The following is a 25,332-nucleotide window of genomic DNA, read 5'->3' as shown; positions in this document are numbered from 1 at the left end:
CACATCACCTGGCATCTACCTGTGATAACCAGCTGGGTGTCCCATAAGCGTTTCAAAGTCAAAAGAATGGAATAAAGCAGAAATTATAAACTTCCTCTCTAAATATATTTCTAGATACACTCTTGTGCAAAAGGTGATACCTCCCTGTAGTCTCCAGGAGTCTTTTATTTGCCTCCACCTTAATCACCAAGCCTGGCTGACTTTTACCCTTGAAATATATTTTCTCCAAATCTGCCCTGGCCTTTCAGTCACTACTATTGCTATCCCGAGTCGTCCATTTCCTTCAACACCCCACCTTCCTCTGTTCCATCCAGTTCATCAACACCTCCTTCCAATTTTGTCTCCCAAAGATTCATTTTAATTCTGCCTTGGTTCACGCCATCACCACTTCTCAGTTTTATTAAAATAATAAAATAATAATTAAAAGAATACTTTGTAATCTCCTCACCAGTCTGGTTCCTCAGCAAACTTCACCTAGCCTATTAAGGCATGTATTACCGGCTTCTCTGCTTCTTGTTCAGGGCCATTTTCCACCAGTCCTTCCCCAGGCAAGCCATCTCACACACGATTTGTCCATGCCACACCTCTGCTTGCCACCGTTCATGGTCTGTCACCAACACTATGAAGGCCAAGATTTTTAGCAGGGCTGACAGTGTTTTCTAAGCCTCCACCTCCTTCTCCCCACCAACTCCCACTGCTCCCGGTTTCACTAAGTAGTTTCTAATTACATACATTAGCATAACCATAAATACAAGTTTCCAAAATCAAGCCTATTTAGTCATTTCCTGTTCTTTTATGCACAACCTGTGGTTCTTCAATACCTCTAATTATTGAATTAGAATATATTACCACATTCTCTACAGAGCACACAGTAGTCCAGTATTCTTGGATAATGATAATTACAAATGTAGTTCTAAAGTTCTGTACTAAGATACTGACACTTGAATGGCATTTCCACAATTGTATTATGGAACAATTACTATGGCTCAAGTTTATCTGGTTTATTCCTTAATCCTGACAAATAATAATAGCAGTAATAACAGTGATGATGATAGCTACCGTGTATTGAGGACCAACAATATCTCAGTTGTTGGTAAATAGTTGACTCCAACAGTGTGGGGGTTAGGAGCCCCAAGCCCTGTGCAGTTGAAAAGTTGCGTATTATTTTTGACTCTCTAAAAACTTAACTGCTAGTAGGTTACTGTGGACTGGAAGACTTCTCAATAACATAAATGGTTAATTGGCACACCTTTTGCATATTATATGTATTACATACTGTTTCCTCTCAATAAAGTCAGTTGGAGAAAAGCAAATGTTATTAAGAAAATCAGAAAAAAGAGAAAATACATTTAGAATACTCTACTGTATTTATCGGGAAAAATCCTCATATAAGTGGATTCATGCCATTTGAACCCATGTTGTTTAAGGGTCAACTGCACTTTGTCCATGTTATCTCAACAGTTCTCAAGGTAGGCACCATTGTCTCCATTTTACAGATGAATAGACTAAGTTTCAAAGAGCCCCAGCTTCTTCTGCAAAACAGTAGTGCCATGTGAAGATTCAATCCCAAATTTGATTCCCAAGGTCATTCTTGCCATCATGAGACAAAAATAAAAAGTTTGTTAAATGTGTGAATAATTATATTAATTATAATAACAAAGTATATAATGCTATCTTTAATTCTTTGCTTAAATACATGTTTTATTTTTACCTATTTGTATGACACAGTTGGCTAATGCTTAAACACTTACAGTAATGGTCAAAGGATAGCAACATCATATCTGTAACTTTGCACTTGGCTGTAGAATTTATATTTAAGTTAATTGCATGTCCAAAAAAAATAACTTTAAACATACCTGGGTGTCTGCCGGTGTTGATCCTCATGTAAGCTCCCTGCCATTATAAACCGCCTCAGGGAAGACTGTATCAACTGCCTTCCCCCATACACGTTAGGGTAGACCCCCCCCTCCTTGTACTATATCACAACCCTTGGCCTTCTTCCATCATATATTTTTTAAAAGCATAATAAGTTTTTCCGTAATTGTTTCTTCAGGAATATTTCCCACAGAGAGATAAGAAGCCCATGGCAGGAGGGAACTGGTCCATTCTTCTCACTGTCTCCTATCATCTAGTCCTATGCCTGGCACAGGCATTTGCTTTGCGTCTATCAGAAGAAGGAATGAATTCACAAAAATGGCAAGGAATACAGATATGTGAAAATCCTTTCAATGTTAGAAATCATCAAACATGGATCACAGGAACTGAGGAATGGGAGCTGTTGGAAGAGGTAAATATTCAATTTCAGAAGACCATGAATGCCATGCTAAAGAGTCATCAACAATAATTAGCAGGAAGTACAATGACTAACACAATGTGTTGACTCTACAGTCTTACGATGGAAAATAATAAACCATCAGTTTGATTACTGTAAGTTCCTACTTATATGAACTGGTTTTTTAATAGCTCAACTGAATAATTCAGAAAATTCTCCTGATGATTACCACATATTTTTTCACTTACTGCTTTGTAAGTAAAACTTTAACCACATTTAAGCTTTCTTGAAGACACCATCCACATTACTCTCCCATATAACTCTCTGTGCTTGTGAAATAAAGAGGCTTTTCAGTCACCACTCCCCATCTTAAAATTTCTGCTTTGACTGACATAAAATGAAACTGGGGAAGAGAATGCACTCCAAAATTAAACAGGAGGCATCACATTTTCTATCTAAATGGGGCCCTAGTTCAATATGGCTGACAGGAATGACACATGTGCAACAAGCCTACTTTCTTTGCTTGTAGAACTAGCCAGTCATGAACTGAAACACATGGAGTCTGGAAACTTCATTTTTTAACTGGTACATTTTTATCATCATGTAAAAACCAATGGTCATAGGGAAAAAGCTTGTGAAGAGCATGAGCTTCTCATGTAGAAAATTTATTGCCACATTCACAGAATGATGCGTAGGATCTACAACAAGACAGTTGTTTCCCAGGGCCTCAGGGGGTTCATCTTTTTAACACCTGATTGCCTAATGGGGTGGCCAGCCTCCCAGATGGCCTGCAGTGATCTCCACCTGTTGGAGTTCATGGCTGTATGTAGCCCCCTCCCACATGGTACCATGTAAATGTGTGACCAGCAGCATACAAGAGTAGTAATGGTATGTCCCTTCTGAGATTAGCTTATCAAAAAGACTACAGCTGCTTAGACGATGATTTCTCCTTCTCCTCCTCCCCCTTTTTGTCTCTGTCTCTCTCTGTCTCTCTCATCTGGAATCACCCAGTAGCCATTAACATTAAATCAGCCTATGAGGAGGCCCAGATGACAAGGAGCTAAAGTCTCTAGCCAACAGACAGTGAGAAGGTAAAGTCTGCCAATAACCATGGAAGTGAACTTGTGACTAGATCCTTCGACCTGGTCGTCTCGAGATGACTACAGTACCAGCTGGCATCTTGACTGCAACCTCTAGAGAAACCCTGAGCCAGAAACAAACAGGTATGTTTCCAGATTCCAGACCCTCAGAAAGTGGAGATAATAAATGTTTTAAACTGCTAAAGTTAAGCATAATTTCTTACGTAGCACATATGTCAGAAAATTCTTATGAGAGTAAAATAAGAGAAAGTACTTAGAAAGATGATAATAAAAGGGCTATCAGAAGGTCAACACATTATCATTGCTAATTCCATCTCCCACTAACTCTAGTAATAGACACAGTGTCTCCAGTGTCTGAGAGATTTCTCCATAACAAAGTCAGCTATGAAAATGTTCTCCTCAAATCTCATAAAATAAAAGGTCTCTGAAATATCAAAAGCTATGTTCATTATTATAGACAGCCTAAAATGCTCTCTGTTCTGCCTTCATAATGAAAATTAAACTAGAGTAATTTTTATAAGAATTTTTTTAATGTTTACTTTTCCTCACTAAATAGAGATTATTTTTTAGCACTAAGAAGATAATCCTGCTGGGGAAAAAAATACCAATGCTACATTAATAATTTTAGCATTCACTTTAAAATCGATCCAATGTGTGACCATCACATATGTATAGCCAGAGATATTCCCCAAGAAATACTTATCTTTTAAAGAAGCTAAAATCTTGGCATTGTTCTTCCAAACTGAAACTGGTAATATCTCTAATAGCCTGTAGGAAAAAAAGAAAAAATATATATCATTATCTAAAGTAACTTTAGGATGAAAAATTATGATAACAGTTAATGCTTTATAGTTTTAAATTCCAGGGTTAATATATTTCAGAAATGATTTAACCTCCAGGATTAATATAATTCTGACAGTAGTTAAAAGAAAACTATTTCTGGCAATAGATAGTCTACAATAATATTATGCTTCATTTATGACTCATGTTCCACATGAAAAAAAGTTTTAACAAATACATTTATAAGAAGCAAAATGTAATAAGTAAACCAAAGAAATGAAAGTGCTTTATAAAGCTGTAAAGTATCAGATAAATAGCAGGTATTAGAACATTGGCAATGTTATTATGAAAGCAAACTGTAAAATGACATTTGGGGGAAAATGTGGACAATGAGAAAATAAAAGCTACATAAAAGAATGAGGGAGGAAATTTAGACTCAGTCATGTCAAGAGCAATGTGCTTCTTAACCGTTGAAAAAAAAGCATTTCCATTAGAAGGACAGATTTAAGTGGTTTAACATTGGAAGACCATAATCTTCTGAAGGACGGAAATCTATGAAAAGATCTGTGAATAATAAAAGAATTGAAAATAGAATAAAGGGCAGAGGGAGGACAGGGAGAAGAAAAATGAGTAAAAAGATGCTTCTTAGCAATATAATTTGAATTTAAAACTCGGAACATCTGCTTTTATAAAAATCTAAATGTATTAGCTTATAATAATTAGTTTCTTCAATTGCAAGAAAGAAATCAAAGGACTATTAGGAAAAAAAAACACACCATCTTGAGGACAGTAAAATTTTCTCTGATTCAAAAGGGGTACATCTTACAGACCAGTAGCAGCTGTATGTGTGTCTTTCAAAGGGCATTCTTCTGAAAGAATTTAGATCAGACCATTCAGTTTTGGTAATACAAAATTATATCTGTAAAATGGTATTTGTTCTCTGATCTTTCCTAATCTTACCATCATTTAAAAACTATGCACAATAAAAAGAAAGATCTCTTCTGTTTTAAAAAGTTAAAATTTTAATTCGATAGGCTCCTTCAAGCCTATCAAAGAATTATTAGAAATACTCCTTATCTGAAAAAGAAAGATCTAGATTCCAAATTTTCACTCAAGGTAATAAATTCTTCTTTTGCCAACAATTGCTAAAAGTGTTTCCTTTCTGTAAAGGTAACTTTTAAACTGTATTTTCTGGGAATTATGTGATTTATTTTTATAAATTTCTGGAAATAAAATACATAACTATAAACTTCTTTAGGTTCTGGGGGAAAAATACCTAATAATAATATTTACTTCCTGAGAATATGGTTTTTTCCTCTTTATATAGTAAAATTCTATGACCCTCAGATTCTGATTGGTTTTCTACATCTGGTTATATTCATCTTTGATTTTATATGTATTAAAATAACTATTTTCTACCCTGTTTTTATGAAGCACCATGTTTATAGTATGCTTGAATCCCCTCCCATATTTCATATAGTTTAGAAAAATGATCAGTTTTTGTAGGATTTGAGTATTTTGTGATCACATTATATCTCATGTGCATCAGGTTAACGTTGCCACATAGAAAGGATCTAGTTAGAAGGAAATTGCAAGAGGGCCCAGACAGAGCAATCTAGCCCATCAAGTGCAAATGCATAAAAGTTTTGTAGTTCTTCACTGTCATCCTTCCAGCCCAGCTTACAGATTTCTAGCTATTCTACTTACCACAATGGCTTAAATGGTCTACTTTACCGCCCAAATGATTGGTGAGTTGCCAGGCCACAACTTTGCTTTAGAAGAAACTCCTTAAGTAAAGTGGAGAGAGTTAAGACATTTATTGAGATAATTCAGCCCCAAAGAAATGCATTGAGAAAAACCTGCCTTTCCTTCCTCCTTCCTTCCTTCCTTCCTTCCTTCCTTCCTTCCTTCCTTCCTTCCTTCCTTTCCTTGCTTCCTTCCTTTATTAAGATTGGTATTGTCTACATGGATGCACAGTTTTTGTAAACTAGACTAGTCAGGTCTGTAAATTAGAAGAGACTTCATCCTGCTATCTAATACTGACCAGTTCTGACTTTGACTGCCTCCTGCCAAAGTTTGTCAGAGGCACGTCCATGTTAACACAAGAGAGCTGGCTTTTCTGTTATGTACATAACTCATTATGAAGTAATTGGTGGAATGGATTTTTGAAAGCTTGATTGACCATTGACAAAGACCAGTTATTTTTTTGTTGTTGTTGTATAAAGATCATGTGCAGTTCTTTGCAAGTGGATTTAACATTCTATCTAAACAATACTTGATAAGAAAATATATTCTGAATTTATATGTGTATTTGGAGTGATAAAATTGATATTTCTACTCTAAGCTCAATTTTCATCAATAAAAGGAAGTCAGTAATCTTTTAAACATGAAAATCATCTAAATATATAAATTTATATGCTCAGAAATAGAATGACATAAATAAAATATAAGGATTACACATAAGTCTCCCAGAGAACATATTAACCACTCATGATCTCCATATAAGTTGTCAGTTCTATAAAAAACTTATAATTTATTTTTTTAATTTTAATTCATATAAATGAGCTTCCTCTATGCTTAAGTGTTAATATAAATCCTCACAACAACCTATGAGGTAAGAACTATTATTATCACCCCACTCCTTAATTGAATATCAGTGGTAGTCACCAGAGGATGCCCACATATGGGCCATTGAATGCTTGTCCTTCTTGACACATGGTAAGTTAGGAACAAATGAATAACTTTTTGGTCAAAGAAAAGTGTGCAAAAGTAGTCTCTGTCATTTCCATGAAAAATTTGTAAGTGTTCATATATGATTCTCAGCATCCCTTTCCACTACCTTAATAATAATGGAAGTTCTTATCAAGATAGTATTTTCATCAACATGAATCCCAGAATGATTATCACAAATAAAGCACCCCCTGAAGAACAGCTTAAGCATATAGAATAATTGGAAAAAAACTGTTTTTTTTTTCTGTTGAGTTACTGGGATTTGGAGACTTATTTGTTGCTGCACCATAACCTAGGTTTTCCTAACTCATACACTAATTATTTCTTGCAATTTACCATTGTTAGTCTGGAACACAAAAAGTTATTTTTGTTGTTGTTGTTTGCTTTTAAAAAAGGTTGGAAGAGGAGTGATGATCAAGGAAGGAAGAAAAAAGTAGGGAGAAATGCCTTTATGCTGCTACTACTTCTCATTTTTTCCTTCTTTTATTTTCCATCTTCCATTGATAAATCTTAGCCCTAAAATGGAATTTTATAGACTCAAGGGCAGGAGTGGAGAGAGTTTGTTTCTAGATATGGAAAAGAAACATGGAAGCTTCCCATTTAGGACTCAACAAAAATATTCTTATTTGCTATATTGGGAATATGATGGAAAAAGCCAGCTGACTTTAGAATATTAAATATCTTCTCTTTCCTACTGTCAAAAACTATGAAGAATTAGCTTGCACCATGTGAAATTATCATTCATATGCCTCAAAATGATTAATAGTAAAACAACTTCAAGATAGTCACCTCTGACCCCTTCTTCATATAGCATTGGAAAGCATGTGGGAGGAAAAGTAGAAAAACAGTGAATATCTCTTTGAGGAGTAACAACACTCAATAGATTGACAGATTGGAAATAGAAAAGGGAAAAGCTAAAGAAGGAACAAAATTTGAAAATTATTGAAATTTGAGAAACAGGTACAAATTACACAATTTCAGTGACAGCCAACAGGGTGGATCAGGATTGTGAACTAAAAGGTTATAGGAGAGGAATAAAACAAGAAAATTATAGCTATAGAACAGAAACGATTAATAAAAGATTTTTAAGAGTAGAAAGGGAATTTGGACATATCAGTCAACACTTTCTCATAACTTTCCAGCATTGATCTGCAACATAGGGGCCAGAGGATAGAAATTAGTTGTAGAAAGTTGCTAGTAATAAGGATACAGGAATAGAACATAGTAAAAAGTCAAGGAGATGAGAGATGTTGGTGTGTCAATGAAAAGATTAGTGAAGTCACTACTGGAGGTCAGAGGATATTTATATGACTTTGTGGATCAGAGTATTCTATTCCTCTGAATTACCCACCATCTTGGGATTTTATTAAGGGAGGCAACTTGATGTGGGGATGAGTTCTTTCTTTTCTTTTTTATCTCTGTTAGAGATAGTCCTCTGAATTACCCACCATCTTGGAATTTTGCATGAGGGAGGCAACTTTATGTGGGGATGGGCTGTTTCTTTTTTTATCTCTGTTAGAGCAGCCAATCCAATGTTTTAATCTAATTTATTTTATTTTAATTTTTTCTTGCCCCCAGGCAAGAGTTTGCATAGGGGAGCTGGTGTAAAACTAACTGATAAGATGAAATAGTTAAAAATATTTGTTTCTATTTTTTTAAATTTTTTCCAATTTTGGAGTAGAAATGGAAGATGAAAGCAATTGATATTAAGTGTTTTATAAGTTGAAAACAGGCTTTCTGTGACTCATGTTGCAAAGTAGCTGTAAAAAAGCAATTCAATAGAAATGGAATTGCCAAGTCAGAAGAGATTCACAAATTGCCCTCCATTAGGCAGCTGAATTGATCTGTGGTCTCCATATCCATGGAGGAGGATGTTTACTGTCCTTGGCACAATAGAACAATCCTATCCAAATCACTACATCAAACCCTTGATGCATTCCTTTTTTTTTTTTTTTTTGATCCATTCTTTTAATGAATGTTGACATTTTGTGCATCCAGAGGGAAATAATGGGAGGGCACAGATGAGAAAACTAGAGTTCTGTAGCTTCAACAACTCTTGAAATACTTCAGCCTACTGTCATTTGAGAGAAAGAGATTTGACTCAGTGCTATAGCAGAGGACTCTGCATATTTCATTTGAATTTAAAAATCATGTTAGGTAACTATTAAAAAAATAATAAAGGGCATTCAGAAATTCTGGGGGAGTAGAAGGACCCTAAACTCAACCTGATCCAAGGATACAACTAGATAACATCCACATCAGTGGAAATAATCCAGAAAATGGAAGGAAGACTGGCAGAACAGACTCTCCACAGCTAAATGTAGAGAAGAGGCCACATCAAAGGGAGTAGGAAGGGCAGAGACATGGTTGGGAACTAAACAGACCAGCACTATGTCTGTGGAAGGGAGGGACACTGCAGGCACAGAATTGGGGGCAGGGGAGAAAAATAAGAGCCTTGCGCTAGACAACCCAGGAAAGACAAAGACCCATAACATTTGACTTTGAAAAGCAGAAGGGCCTAATTTCCTGAATTCATACAGTCAGTAGAGCTTAACACCTAGAACTTTAAAAATCAGTAGGCTTGGGGGAGAGCCACGAGAGCCACCCTTAAAGAATTGGCATAACAAACAACCCCACCAAGGAAATGCCTGGCTTATACAGAAATATTTGTTTACTAATCTCAGAGCCTGTGGTAGAGGGCCAGGGATTATTGGGAGACTTCCCCAAGAACTAAGGAGCTGGCTAGCGCCATTTCTCTCCCCTCTTTCCCAGCCTAGGCACAGGGACATCTGTAGGAACCAATGCTGTGCCAGCACTCACTACTTAACTTGCTGTGCGACTCACTCACTCATTCTCTTGTGGCAACCCCCCCCTTCAATATGCTCTTGACCAGAGTTCATTCAATATGGTGCCACAATCCTGGCAGTGTGTAAACAGATCTGACAGCGGAATCTAAAGTGACTCCTGCCCCAAGGAGAGGGGAAGATAACTACTACAGCCCCAGCAGTGGCTGAGGACACAGAGCTGGTCTGACTGCAGGTGATGCTTACCAATGAAAGCTTCTCAGGGGACAGCACAGGGAATCGCCTGGTCATTTGGTGCTACTACATCTTTGGCAAGTGCATGGTCTGACTCAACTCAAGACCATTGTGGCACCATATTGGCCCACTAACAACACAGGGACAAAACTGTACCAACAGGTAAAGAAAGCCATTGGAGACAACTGGGCTGAAGGTAAAAATAGCTCAGCCACAACATAAGGGTGCACACAATACACATAGGAGACGCTCCTGAAGCACCAGGTTCTGGTGAAAGGGGAATAATTCACTGGAAGGTACTACTTTCAAGAACAGGAGACAAAGCTGACTTTCTGAACACATAGAAACAAACAGGCAGAGTTAGACAAAATGTTGAGACAGAAGACTATGTCCCCAATGAAAGAACAGGACAAAATCACAGCAAGAGACCTTAATGATATGGGGATAATTAATTGTGTATAATAGAGAATTTAAAGTAATGGTCATGAAGATACTAACTGGACTTGAGAAAAGAGTGGAAGACATCAGTTGTATCCTTAATAATTAGAAAAGATAAAAAGAAACCAATCAGAGTTGAAGAACAAAATAACAGAAATTAAAAATACATTAGATGGAATAAATAGTAGACTAGAAGAATGTATCAGCAACCTGGAGGACAGAGTAATAAAAAACAATCAACCTGAATATAAAAGAGAAAAAAATAATAAAAAATTAAAATAAACTTCGGTAACATGGCAACACCATCACATGTAATAACATTCACATTGTAGGGATGCCTGGATGGCTCAGTTGGTTAAGTGTCCAACTTTGGCTCAGGTCATGATCTCATGCTTTGTGGGTTTGAGCCCCATGTTGGGCTCTGTGCTGACAGGTCAGAGCCTGGAGCCTGCTTCAGATTCTGTGTGTGTGTCTCTCTCTCTCTCTGCTCCTCCCCTGATCACTCTGTCTCTCTCTGTCTCTTAAAAATAAATAAATGTTAAAAATTAAAAAAAAAATATTCACATTGTAGGGATCCCAGAAGGACAAGAGAAAGGGGAACAAAATTTATTTGAAGAAATGATAGTTGAAAACTTGCTGAATCTGGGGAAAAAGTAGAAATACAAAATTCAGGAGGCACAGAAAGCCCCCAACAAAATCAACCCAAGGTTTTTCAAATGTCAAAAAGTAGTGATGAAAAGAGAATTTTAAAAGCAGCAAGAAATGAACAAACAAAAACCCCACAACAATCATATACAAGGGAAACCCCATTAGGCTATAAGCTGATTTTTCAGCAGAAACTTTGCAGGCCAGAAGGGAGTGGCATCATATATTCAAAGTGCTTAAAGAAAAAGAACCTGCAGCCAAGAATACTCTATCCAGAAAGGCCATCAATCAGAAAAGGAGAGAGAAAGAATTTTTCAGACAAACCAAAGTTAAAGAAATTCATCACAACTAAACCAGCCCTACAAGAAATGTTAAAAGGATTCTGAGTGGAAGGGAAAGACCATATAGTAGGAGTAAGAAAGTAGGAAACACAAAAGTAGTAAAAATAGATACATCTATAAAAATTAGTCAAGGGATTCACAGTAAATGAGTGTAGAGTTTTATTCTATATACTTAAATCATGGTTGGTGGGGGGAAAGGAGTAAAGAATGGATTCAAACTTACGTGACCATTAACTTAATATATACTGCTATTTGCAAAACATGTTATATAAAAAGGAGGGTGCCTGAATGGCTCAGTCGGCTAAGCATCTGACTTTGGCTCGGGTCATGATCTCATGGTAGGAGGATCTAGCCCTGCATTGGGCTTCGTGCTGAGCATGAAGCCAGCTTGGGATTCTTTCCCTCCCTCCCTCTCTGCTGCTCCTTCCTCTCAAAAATAAATAAATAATCAAAAAATAAAAATGAAAACAATGTAAAATAGTATCTAACAAAGTCAATCTCCCTCCTTTATCTGAGCCTGGTTAGATTTCTGCATGTGCATTTCTGCTCTGATAATTTGCGATTCTCTGTAAATGCCTGTCTCTCCAATTTTGGGGAAGTGGTCTGTCCTGGGACCTCACTTCTCTGAAGGATCTAAGAAGAGTTGTTGATTTTTCAGTTTGTTCGGCTTTTACTTGCTAAGATGGAGTGGTGGCATCCAAACCCCTTACATGAAAAAGTGGAAACTGGGGGTCCCTGTGCTTTATTTTCTATATAGTTCCAATGGTATGTTTCAAGATCAACAAAATTTCTCTTATCATGTAATTTGCAGTAAAATTTTCATGTAAGATATGACTTTTTAAAAAGTTTATTTATTTTGGCAGAGAGAGAGGCTGTGTGAGTGGGGGAAGGGGCAGAGAGAGAGGGAGAGAATCTCAAGCAGGCTCCCTGCTGTCAGTGTGGAGCCCCACACAGAGCCGGACCCCATAAACTGTGAGATCATGACCCAAGCCGAAATCAAGAGTCAGATGCTTAACCAACTGAGTCAACCCAGGCACCCCAAGATATAACATTTTTAACTAAATTTCCATTTGCTCCTCATTAGATTTTGCATCATTGTCTTCATTATACTTGTGCTTTCCTTTTCAACCCTTGAGGCATTTTAATATTGTTTGACAATTCTATCTCTGTCATTTGGAGTCTCTTTCTATTGCGCCTCTTTTTTTTTTTTCATGGCTGTGGGTCACATTTGTTTACTTTTTTTCATGCATAGTAATTTTTGTGGTTGATGTTCTATTCTGGACATTGTGAATTTTACACTGTAGATTTATTTCCTTTAAAGAAAATTACACTCTGTTCTAGTTGACAGTTACTTAGAACCAGTTTGCTCCTCTCAGGTATATTGTGATGCATTGTAAAGAAACTTCTTGAAGGGCCTGACTGGCTCAGTGGGTAGAGCAGGTGACTGGATCTCCAGGAGGTAGCTTCAGCCCCATGTTGAGCCTGGAGCCTACTGAAAAAATAATCTCTTTTTCAGTGCCTCCCCTTTCTCTCTGGTAACTTTTCTCCTTTTTCCACACAATTTTTATTACTCTATAGGCTCTGGTGTTTTCACATCAACTCATCCCTAAGAAAAAGAGCCTGAGAAACAAATTCAGTCTAAAAAAGAAGTGACTGTACCCCAGAGGAATGATCACCCAAGGGGATAACCTCAAAATGATCAAGATTTGACACTGGGTTAACTGGGTAAATAGGTTTTTGAGGGTTGGATGTTCTCCAAGCCCCCTTACAAATCAGAGCATGTGGGAATATCTGTGTAACCTACAGTTGAGGAATTACTAGTCTCTTTTAATCACTATACGTCTGTCGGCTTCTATGAGCTCTCCTCACCGTATTGATAGCCAGGATATCCTGAAGAAATATGTGAAACAGATTCTCCACTCAGAGGTCCTTAATCTCTTCCTAAATTACTGACTTTGATTTCTACTTGGGAAAATTACATGGATGGTGCCAAATACTGAATTACTAATGTGAAGAAGAATGTACATAGCCAAAGAGAGAGCCTGGCATCATTACCCAAATTCTAAAAGTGGGGGGCAGGTGCCAATTAAGTAATATCTCAGTATGCCCATCTGAGCTCTACTGTAGACTCCACAATTCTAGACTAACAAGTTAGCCATCGATTTGTCCTGAAATTTGGCCCTTAAAAAGGAAAAATCCAGGGGCACCTGGGTGGCTCAGTCGGTTAAGCCTCCGACTTCGGCTCAAATCAGATCTCACGTTCGTGGGTTCAAGCCCCGCATCGGGCTCTGTGCTGACTGCTAGCTCAGAGCCTGGAGCCTGCTTCCGGTTCTGTGTCTCCTTCTCTCTCTGCCCCTTCCCCTCTCATGCTCTGACTCTGTCTGTATCAAAAATAAATAATATAAAACATTAAAAAAAAAAAAAGGAAAAATCCATCTAAAATCAAATGTGTTCCTTAGAAGACATATCCAGCCTTGGGTGATTTGACCACCTCACTCTTCCGAAGCTACTGCCATTCTCCACATTTTAATGCTAAAAGTTATTACTTATTAAAGATTATGGCATGGTTTCCTCAGAAACTATCAGAAAGTCCCCAAATAACCCAGGTAATTTAAACTCCTCATGACTTCTGAATAACTGTTACCATTACAGTTACTTAGGATTCGTATCAAAAAAATTTTAAATTTAAAGCTCATGTTAATGAAGGCACCATTTCCCCGACAAAATTTAACTATAATTACTCTTCAAATTGTATTTGATTTTTAAATTTTCATTTCTCCTAAAATTCATATGTAAAAGAAGAATAATCATATGAAGTTTTGGTCTTTTAATAAATACATTTTAAAACTGCACTTAGAAACTGAAAATTATGCACAAAATTATGTGGCCAAATATAGATTTCTACTAACTGCCTCCTTATGGCAATCCCAAGGCTATTGGTTTTGGGGAAACTTGTCAGACTTTGAAGGTAGCTGTCAATAATTTAGAAACAGATACATCAGTGACAAAATTTATTATTTTTATTCAGTAACTTTTGGCTTTTATTAAGTTTTCTTCTTCATCTTGGTTGTTTAATTGGTGACATTTCTTTCCTCAAGAGAATCCTAATATTATATTTTAGGATAAGGCAATATTTTTCTAAGCAGTTATTCACACATTTGACTATTATACTAACCTTCTGAAAGGAACAAGGTAGGGTTTTTATCTTTATTCTATTAATTAAAAAAAAAAAAAAACAGAACCGAAGCACAGGGAAGACAAATGACTTGTCTAAAGACATGAAATTGGAAGTCCATTAAAAGCTATTATTCAAAAATGATGACTAATCTCAAAATATATTAGTGATGCAAAATGTTTACTTCTTTCCATTTTCAGAAGCATCCCTAGTGAGAGCCCTTTCCATAGCTACCTTTCCCTCACTTCCAAAACGTGTCCACTCTCATCCATCCTGACTCCTTTCACATTCAGTTAGAAAATGGGTACCTGAGAGTGAGCCGGAAAGGATGTCACCAAATAATCAAAAGTAAGTGAAAATCATAAAGAGCCAGTTTCTATCCATCCCATCCCTGCCCCCTTCCCCAGTACCCACCGGGGGTAAAAAAAAAAAAAAAAAAAGGAAAAAAAAGGAAAAACCACGACAGGCTTGTAAGCATCCAGCTATGGCCACAGAGCTGTTTGATTGCTTAAGCCTAGCGGTCAGACAATAGGACCAGAAAGAATGGCTGCTTCCTTCCTTCCTGTTGAGTGTTCTGCCTGAGTGAGCAAATTCAATAGCACTTTGCTTCACAGCAACACTAGGCTCTAGCACGAGGGAAAATCAACAAAGAGCCATTCTAGGGCATTTCCAACCCCACCTAAGCCAAGCCTCTGGGCTGTAGAACCACGGGGGAGGGGTTGGCCAGGTTCAGACACTCCTGGGAGTGTGTGCATGAAAGCCCATAGACGTGTAGGTTACTGTTTATATTAAGGGCCATTGGTTACACAGCTTCAGGAATCTGTGATTGCCCAGTTATCATTTTGTGCTTTCTAATACACAATTCTCTAAATGTTTCAAAACGTTCCTTATTGTGTTAACAAAAACAAAATTGGTATGGACAGCTGTGAGGAGAGTAACTCTAGAATCACCTGACAGCCTTCTCCAGTAAACCTTCTTTCCCTTCCTCCACTGACTTTTATATCTATGTAGATAATAACTTAGCCAATTTGGCAATTAAGAATGGGAACCCGAGAAGGTGTAAAAGTCATTCATATTTAATACTGTGTAGTTTTAACTAAACCTAAATTTCTAAGTAAATACCAAAATAATTTTGTATTATCTGTAGAAGCAGGTATGTATATGCTGAGTGTTTCAAATGTCCTTGAAGTTACCTATGTTGTACTTATACACTGGAGAAATAACATTGAGGATGATTCTTTTCATGTTGGTTCAAGTTTTTCCTCTTATCATTTATGCATATATACCTACGCTGTTGACATTTCAAGAAAATATGCCTCTAAATTGCCCATCAAAAATTAAACACCATCTTACAGAATAATGCATTATTTGTTCCTCCCCCTCCCCTTGCTCTGTGTCAGTAGGCTGAATTTCTAAAGAGGGCCTCAGAGTTCCACACCCTGGTCACTGGAGCCATGACTGTGATAAGATATCACTGCCATGATTGTGTTATATTATATGGCACAGGGGGCCTGAAACAAGATTATCCAGGTGGGCCTGATCGAACCATACACACCATCTAAAGCAAAAGACTTTCTCTAGATGCCACGTAAGAGAGATTCAGAGTGTGCAAAGCACTTGACCCACCAAGATCAGTTTGAAGACAGAGGAAGCTACTTGAGAAGGGGTGTGGGTGGTCTGGAAGAGCTCTGGGTGACTTCCAGACAATTGCCACCAAGGAAACAGGAATCTCAGTTCTGTCTATATGTACTAGGAACTAAGTTTTGCCAACAATCTGAACAAACTTAGAAGGGAATTCTTCCCCAGAGCCTCCAGATAAGAGCCCAGCCCAGGAGATAACTGATTTCAATCTTGTGATACCCTGAGCAAAGAATCAAGCCAAGCCCATCCAAATCTGTATCTACAGAACTGTGAGATAATAAACGGATTTTAATTTAGGCCAGGTTTGTGGTAATTTGTCAGGGCAGAAAGAAAAAGACCAAAGACAAATTTCCTTTTCTTCACTACTTTGAATTTTCTCAATTGCAAATGCAAAGTTATGAATGTGAACATTTATTTTGTCATCTATTGTTATTGATTTGGACACAGTTTCTGCCACTGTGACATCTATGTTGTTTGAATATTTCTGGCAGCAAAAGTGTATGTGTATAAATACACATATAGTTCCATAACTGGAACTTGGTGGCATCCAACATTGTTATTATAGAGGCATTTAGAGTACATGAAACTATAATATGGTTAAACTGAATTATATTATTCATCTGATGGATCTGAACCGAAACATATCTTGGATTCACAATTGAAGATGAAAGATAAGATTCTTCATTAAGTTAAAAAAAAAGATTCAGTATTAAGTGACTAAAGAATGTGTAATGCTTCTTCCTTTAGTATGAAAAATTGAACTCTCCATGCACTCTCATTTGTAGTCATTTACACATGACTGCATTACAACCTTTATTTTATTCCATAAAATGAATAAGGAAAGGGCGCCTGGGTGGATCAGTTGGTTAAGTCTAGGACTTCAGCTAGGATCATGATCTCACAGTTTGTGTGTTCAAGCCCTGCCACGGACTCTGTGCTGACAGCTCAGAGCCTGGAGCCTGCTTCAGATTCTGTCTCCCTCTCTCTCTGCCCCTCCCCCATTCACACTCTGTCTCTCTTCTTAAAAAATAAACAAACATTAAAAATAATTTTTTAAAAATGAGTAAGGAAAATAACATCTAATGAAGAAAGATATTTCTTTAGAACTGAAAACTATGTGAAAGCCTTTTACATTGAAACTTTATTTTTTTTCAAGTTTGTTTTAAGGGAGAGAAAGAGAGTGGCTAATGCAAGTAGGGGAGAGGCAAAGAGAGAGAGAGAGAAAATCCCAAGCAGTCTCTGCACTGTCTGTGAAGAACCTGATGCTTGAACTCAGGAACCATGAGATCATGACCCAAGCCAGGATCAAGAGTTGGAAGCTTAACCAACCAAATCACCCAAGTGCCACTTTCATTGAAATTTTAAAATAACCCTTTTTTTTTAATGTTTTATTTATTTTTGATACAGAGAGAGACAGAGCATGAGAGAGGGAGGGGCAGAGAGGGAAGGAGACACAGATCCGGAAGCCGGCTCCAGGCTCTGAGCTAGCTGTAAACACAGAGCCCGACGCGGGGCTCGAACCCACGAACATGAGATCTGACCTGAGCCGAAGTCGGAGGCCCAACCGACTGAGCCACCCAGGCGACCCTAAAATAACCCTTTTAAGAAGTTATTACTATGATACCTTTTTCACAGAGGAAGCAACAGCAACTCAGAGAGGTTACAGGATTTAACCAAGCCCACAAGCCTGAAGCTGGAATATGAAACAAGGCAACTTGACACCAGAGTCCTGGATCTTATTTTTAATAAGGTAAAATATGATTTTATTTTGAATTTCAAACATATGTAAGAGTTGCAGGCACAGAACAAAGAACTTTTTTTCTTGAACCATTAGAGCTTTAGGAGCCGATCTGATATTCCATTACCACCAAATACTAAGTGTATATATGCTACAAATAGGACATTTTCTCACATAAGCACAATACAGTCATCAACATTAAGAAGTTAACCTTGGTACATTAACACCATCTAACCCTCAGACCCCATTTAATATTTGTCGATTGACCCAATAATCTCCTTTATGAATATGGATCCAGTTAAGAATTAGAATTTCACTTACGTGTCATGTTTCTTTAATCTCCTTCATTCTCGAAGAGTTCCTCAGCCTTTGCTTAATTTTCAAGACTTTTGAAAATTCTAGGCCACTTGTTTTGCAGAATATCCTTCATTTTCTGTTTTCCTATTGTTTTCTCTACATTCAAAGGGATATCACAAAGTAACTCTGAGTTCTCATTGAACCTTATCTAGTAGCATACAATGATGTTCACTTTAATCTCTTTCTTTTTAAAAAATGTTTATTTATTTATTTTTGAGAGAGAAAGGGAACATGAGTGGGGAAGGGGCAGGTAGGGATAGGGACAGTGGATCTGAAGCTGGATCTGTTCTGACAGCAGCAAGCTGGACATGGGGCTTGAACTCAAGAACTCATGACCTGAGCCAAAGTTCAACACTCAACAACTGAGCCACCCAGATGCCCCCACTTTAATCTCTTGATCAAGGTGATATTTGACAGATTTTCATGCTTTAAAATTATTTTTGTTCCTTTACAATTAAAGTATTTTGTGAGGGGGGTTATTTGAAGGTATAAAATATCCTATTTTTAATTAAACTTTCAGTTTATTCATTTATTATATTGGTATCATCCCATAGATTTCTACTTTATTCAGTGACTAATAATCCATTACTGTCATTATTATATTTATCTTTATTTTGGCCAGTAGGAGGTCATGTAGGTTGGCTTCTGTATCCATTCATTTCAGATATTAGCTTTTTATTTAAATCACTTACCTTCTGGTACAATTTCTTTCTTTAAAAAGTCATAAAATCAGCTATTTCTTCAAGGTTCTTTGGTTCCTTTGGGTAGAGAATGATATTTAGAAGCCCAGATTTGGGTGCTAAATGTATTCGTTGTTAGTGGGGTATTATCCTGAGGTCCTTTCATAGAACTAGGGAATGTATGTATGTATATGTACAAACATTAACATCTATTTTTATCTTATACAAAAATATATATTTAACATATATTAAATATATATATGTAATGTATTTCTTTGTACTTTGAAACCCATGAGTCCACACCAATACTTTCTATTTCAACCCAACATCACAGGGTTAATTGTAATTTCCCCCTTCCCTTAATTGTAACTTCCTTGCCAGAAAATAGGAACCTATCTCACTTTATATATTTATATATTTTATCAATCATGATCCTATCACCACAATTACCCCTCACTTTTATCAGGGTATAATGCCCCCCCCCCACATGTGGAAGCCTTCCTCATGTGCCTCACCTCTAAAACCCCATCAGACCTTTTCTCCATATGGAAAATTTTATCACTTTGCTTGGACTCTACACCTTACACCAAGCTGACACCCCCCTCCCACTCCCAACAGCCGTCACCATGTACTTGCTATTATCACTCTACTTGGGCTGAACAGGCTGGCCAGCCCAACTTGAATACTCTTCCTGGTAAGTGACCCTGATATCAGGACACCACACAGGTAAACATCTTTCTCACCCTGCTTGGTTTCCCACATTCTCATCAGGCCTTTCTCCTTTGGGAAATCTTCACACTAGACCCTGGTTCTTATGCATTCACATGAACAAGAAGAATGAAACGATTACACTTGAATAATAATTTCATTTATAAGTATTTGCACCTGGCGTGATGAGTAACAGCTGCTACTGAATCCAGCTGCTCAGGAAAAGACAGAGGATTAAGTAATTCATTTTCCCCTGATCTTAGAGATACCCTAATCAAAATAAACCAAGTTGGAGAAGTTTGTCCTTACTGTCCATCCTTCTCAGTTACCTCTCTTTTCCAGGACATGAGACCTTTCTCTTTGACTAGCTTCTTTAAGGCATTAGGCAAATTTAGGCTTAATGAGAAAGACAGGTTTCATTCTATTTTTTAAAGAAAATGCTAAAAAAATTCACTCATTCTTGTCTCTTATAACTAGCTCAGGCTCTGCCTACATAAAGGATAGATTCCTTGTGTGCTAAACTCTGCTCATACATAAAAAGGTACCACTTCTAAGTCAGCTTCCAATACTATCATATTAGCTGATTGTTTCATTTGTGCTCCCAACTAATTTAGAAGTTTCAAGGACCATATCATATTCATCTCTTTACCCTTTATGCCTGAAACACAATAGGCTCTTAATACATTTTTAATGACTGATTGAATAACTGAGTAAATGAGTAAGCAGCAGGAGCTATAAATGAAACTTCTTCCAATCCTTGGCAAAGTACAAACAATGAGGGTTTGAGAATCAAACTGTTGGTTCCCACGTAAATACATACATCCTGTTTGTCCTCTATCACATGCTGCCATGAAGGACAAGAATTCTCAAATTCTTCGGGTGACATGTGAGTCATTATAATTTCAAAGTCACTTCTTTCTCATTCACTAAAACACCTGAACTCAACACTATTTACGATTCTATGGCAGAGAGTTTTCTTTCATATCTTCCTCTGTTTCTCCTCCATCACACATTTGAGCATATAAGATCATCTTCCCAAGGGCTGAGGGCACAATAAGCCAAACATTGTCATGTTTTGGTTTTAACAGGCAGTACTGTGACACAGTACACACAGACAGTACTGAACAAAGATTTGCTAATTCTAGCTCCCAATCTATCAAAATCTGTTATATGCTTTCAATACACATATATATGTTTCTAAAGAAAAGCGATTTATAGCTAGCTAGAAATCAATAAATCTAGTACTCACTACAAAATTCCCTCAGACAGCTGATAAAATTTGAGTAGTTAATGAATGCTAAACAGAAAACCCTTGTTCTGCTTGAGTATGAAGACTGACATATATTTTAACTGCATTAACATTTTGACTGATTCAAACCACAGTATAACCAAACTAAACTGATGACAAAGCCTGTTGTTTCTATTTATGAAGAGTTATAAAGGGAAATATGTCTTACCATCCAGTTAAAATGCCTCTTTCAATAATTATTAGGAAAATTAATAACAATTCAAGGAGAATTTATGTAAATTTTACTAAAACTTAAAGTTGAAGATTTTCAGGTGAATTGGTGTATACAAAGTATTAGAGGGGCACCTGGTTGGATCCGTTGGTAGAACATGCAACTCTTGATCTCAGAGTTGTGAGTTTGAGCCTCATGTTGAGTGTAGAGATTATATAAAAGTAAAATCTGTTTTAAAAAAAGTGTTAGATGGTCATATGATCAAGTCCCTTGTTGGCTCCACTGCAGTGTGGGCCTGCTTATGGTTCTCTCCTCTGCCTTCCCTCTCTCCCCCACTCCTGCACATGCATATTCTCTCTCCCAAAAAAAAAAATAATAATTGACATAATTAAACATTTTAAAAATAATTAGAAACCTAAAAGTTAAGAGATTTGGGGAAATACACACACAGAAACCTACACAGGAGTGCCTAGGTGGCTCAGTTGGTTAAGCCTCCAGATCAAGTTGTGATCTCCTGGTCCATGAGTGTGGTCCCCGCAATTGGATATCTGCTATCAGCAAAGCCTGTTTCAGATCCACTGTCTCCCTCTCTTTATGCCCCTCCCCAGTTCTCTCTCTCAAAAACAAATAAACTTTTTTTTTAATTAAAAAAAGCACACAAAGACGCACACAGTGTATACCTATTACAAGAGGTCTGCTCAGATTAAGGTAAAATGCACATTTAAGACACTATACATTGAGTGGTGTTATGAAAAATAGCAAACCAGGAAACCACAGAAGTCTATCTTTTTACCAAAAGAAAAATTAAACTAGAAAAAAAACCCATCAGAATCACTTATTTTGGAATTTGGGAACATGATTAGACATTTATAATAACCAAAGGAGTAGTTGATAAAGGAGGAGACTATTGAACTTTGGTAGGGAGTGACCTGTGCAAACCAGCTGTCATCCACCATTCCTCTGCCTCCTCTTGGAGATGGGGATGGCATCCCTTACTAGAGCAGCTGGCTAAATCTAAGGTGTGCTTGAAGGGCATTAACTTTCACATATTTAGGATTGTGTGGTTTGGAAGATCTGGCAGTTCCCTAAGGGACAAGTGCAGACGTCACCTTTGTTTTGTCCCTCTCAGACCTCAAGGAAGTCCCTGGCAACTGATTCTACTGGAGAATTTAGACACATATACCCTTTATATAGATACAGATAGATATAGATATAGATAAATTATGTGTGTTTGAGTGTGTGTGTGTGTGTGTGTGTGTGTGTGTGTGTGTATATATAATTTAAGTATTTAAGAAAATAGGTCATAGGCTGACTTGCAGAAACAATGGTACAGAATGTTTTGTGGTCACATATAGCAAGGAATATAAACCTTGCAAAAATAGGAAAAGTCACTGTACAAATGGATAACCAAAGCCCTCAACAGAGAATAAAAGTAGTCTCTAAAGAAGAAGTGAATCTGATTTCCCAACTTACTACATTATAATATTCAATCTGTCCAGTCCTCAACAAAATATTACAGTGCAAACTCTAAAGAAATAAGAAAACATGGTTCATTCACAATAACAATAGTAATAGTAATAATATGATTTGACAGAAACTATCCTTGAGGAAGCTCAGATATTAGAATTACTAGTCAAAGACTAGTTAACTGTCTTAAATATGCTTAATTTTGTTAAAGGGAACCATGGGCAAAGAACTAAAGGAAATCAGCAAGGGATGCCTGGATGGCTCAACACGTTAAGCGTCTGACTCTTGGTTTCAGTGTAGGTCATGATATCACAGTTCAGGGGATTGAGCCCCAGGGCTGGCTGGCTCTGTGCTGACAGCATCAAGCATGCTTGGATTTCTCTCTCTCCCTTTTCTTCTGTCCCTCTTCTGCTCATGCTCGCACGTGCTCTCTCTCTCTCTCTCTCTCTCTCTCTCCCTCTCTCAAAATAATAAGCAAACATTTAAAAAAATAAAAGAAATCGTGGTGCCTGGTTGGCTCAGTTGGTTAAGCTCCCAACTTCAGCTCAGGTCATGATCTCACAGTTCATGGGTTTAAGCCTGGCATCGGGCTCTGTGCTGACAGCTTGGAGCCTGGAGGCTACTTCAGATTGTGTCTCCCTCTGTCTCTGAAAAATAAACATTAAATAAATTTTTTTAATAAATAAAAGAAATCAGGAAAACAATATGTAAACAATGGAGAATGTCAGCAAATAGAAATTATAAGAAACCAAATAGATATTCTGGAGTAGAAAAGTATAATAGCTGAAATAAAAAATCCACTAGAGGGGTTTAAGAGTAGATTTGAACAAGCAGAAGAATCAGTAAATTTGGAGATAAGGAAATTGAAATTACTCCATCTTAGGAGTCAGAAAGAAAAAAGAATAAAGACCAATAAACAAAACCTGTAGGCACAGTTAAATATGCCAACATATGTATCATGGAAGTCTCAGAAAGAGAAAAGAGAGAAAAGTGGGAAAATATTTGAAGAAATAAAGACTGACACTTCTCAAGTGTGATGAAAGACATTAATCTATGCATTCAAAAAACTGAGCAAACTCCAAACGGAATTAAACTCAAAAGAGATCCACACAAAAACATCAATTATAGCCAAAAGACAAAAAGAGAATATTGAAAACATCAAGAGAAGGGACTCATCATGTGCAAGGGAGAATAAATAAAATTAGCAGCTGATTCCCCATCAGAAATCATGGAGTCCATGAGGGAGTAGAATGACATATTTAAAGCACTGAAAGAAAATAAACCATTAAGCAAGAATTCTATATCTCTAAAAATAAAGGAGGAATTAAGACATTCTCAGATAAACAAATTAAGAAATTTTGTTATGTCTTAAAAGAAATGCTAAAGGGAGTCATTTGTGCCAAAATAAAGATAGCAGACAATAACTTGAAGTCATGTGACAAAAATACAGAACAGTGTTAAAGATAATTAGACGGGTAAGTATAAAAAGCCTATATGATTTTACTTTTGGTTGGTGATGTCTCTTTTTTCTTTTATGCAAATGTGTAAAACGGTGATTATAAAGGTATGTTAACAGCCACACAACATAGTACCATGTAATCTGTTATAATAGCATAAGGGGAGTGGGCAGAGATATATAAGTTCAGAGTGGTGTATACTCTTGAAACTCAGTTGGTATTAGTCAAAATAGATTGTTATAAATTTAAGATGTTAATTGTAAATTCCAAGGTAATCACTAAGAAAATATCAACAAAAACAACAAAGCAGAAAACAAAGGAAAAAATCAAAATGATACATTAAAAAAAATTAACCACAAAAAAGTCATTGGCAGAAGAAGAGAATAAAAAAATGTAGAAGACACACAGAACATGAAGAACTAAATGGTAGAAATAAGCCCTTTCCCTATTAGCGATTACTTTAGACATACATAAACTCTCCAATTAAAGACAGAAATTGGCAGAATGGATTAAAAACCTTTTTTCTATTTATTTATTTATAATTTATTTATTTTTGAGAAACAGAGAGAGGCAGAGTGTGAACAGGGGAGAGGCAGAACAGGAGAGAGGGAGATACAGAATCCGAAGCAGGCTCCAGGCACTGAGCTAGCAGTCAGCACAGAGCCCGATGCGGGGCTTGAACCCACAGAACCATGAGATTATGACCTGAGCTGAAGTCGGGTGCTCAACCGACTGAGCCATCCAGGCTCCCCAAGATTTTTCTGTTTATAAGAGACTCAGATACAAAGACACAAAGAAGGGGAAAGTAAAGAGTGGAAGGGCGCCTGGCTGGCTCAGTCAGTGGAGCACGGGGCTCTTGATCTCAGGGTTGATAGTTCAAGCCCCGCTTTCAGCATATAGCTTACTTTAAAATTTTTAAAATATAAAACATATATTTAAAATAGGAAAAGAATGGAAAACAATATTTCATACATATAGTAACCAAAACAGAACAGGAGTGGCTATATTGTTAACAGGCAAACCAGACTTTAAATCAAAAAGATTAAGAGAAAAATGGGGCACTTGGCTGGCTCAGTTGGTATAGCATACTACTGTTGAACTTTGGGATTGTAAGTTCAAACCCTGTGTTATGTGTGGAGGCTAATTTAAAAAAAAAGATTAGGAGACAAAGAATGACGTTACATGCTGATAAAAGAGGCAATTCATCAAGAAGATATAAAAATTATTCTTAAAAGTACACACCTATCAGAGCAATTAGACAAGAAAAATAAATGAAAGGCACACAAATGAGAAAGGAAGTGAAAC

The 25,332-nt window shown here is 37.0% G+C and overlaps 1 long non-coding RNA gene across 2 annotated transcripts in view; it reads left to right on the top strand.

Annotated features, from left to right (window-relative positions):
- The first annotated feature begins 2,076 nt into the window (after positions 1–2,076).
- LOC115289393 overlaps positions 2,077–25,332 on the top strand; it is a 57,544-nt gene continuing 34,288 nt past the window's right edge. The window contains exons 1-3 of one of the 2 annotated variants that reach the window (XR_003907602.1): positions 2,077–2,287; positions 3,287–3,495; positions 17,796–17,910. This is a non-coding gene — a long non-coding RNA (uncharacterized LOC115289393). Of the gene's footprint in view, positions 2,288–3,283; positions 3,496–17,795; positions 17,911–25,332 lie in introns of both variants that reach the window. The other variant, XR_003907601.1, reaches the window with a different exon arrangement.

This window comes from Suricata suricatta, chromosome 4, assembly GCF_006229205.1.
Source record: "Suricata suricatta isolate VVHF042 chromosome 4, meerkat_22Aug2017_6uvM2_HiC, whole genome shotgun sequence".
NCBI lineage: Eukaryota > Metazoa > Chordata > Mammalia > Carnivora > Herpestidae > Suricata > Suricata suricatta.
This window is presented reverse-complemented; position numbering and strand designations above follow the sequence as displayed.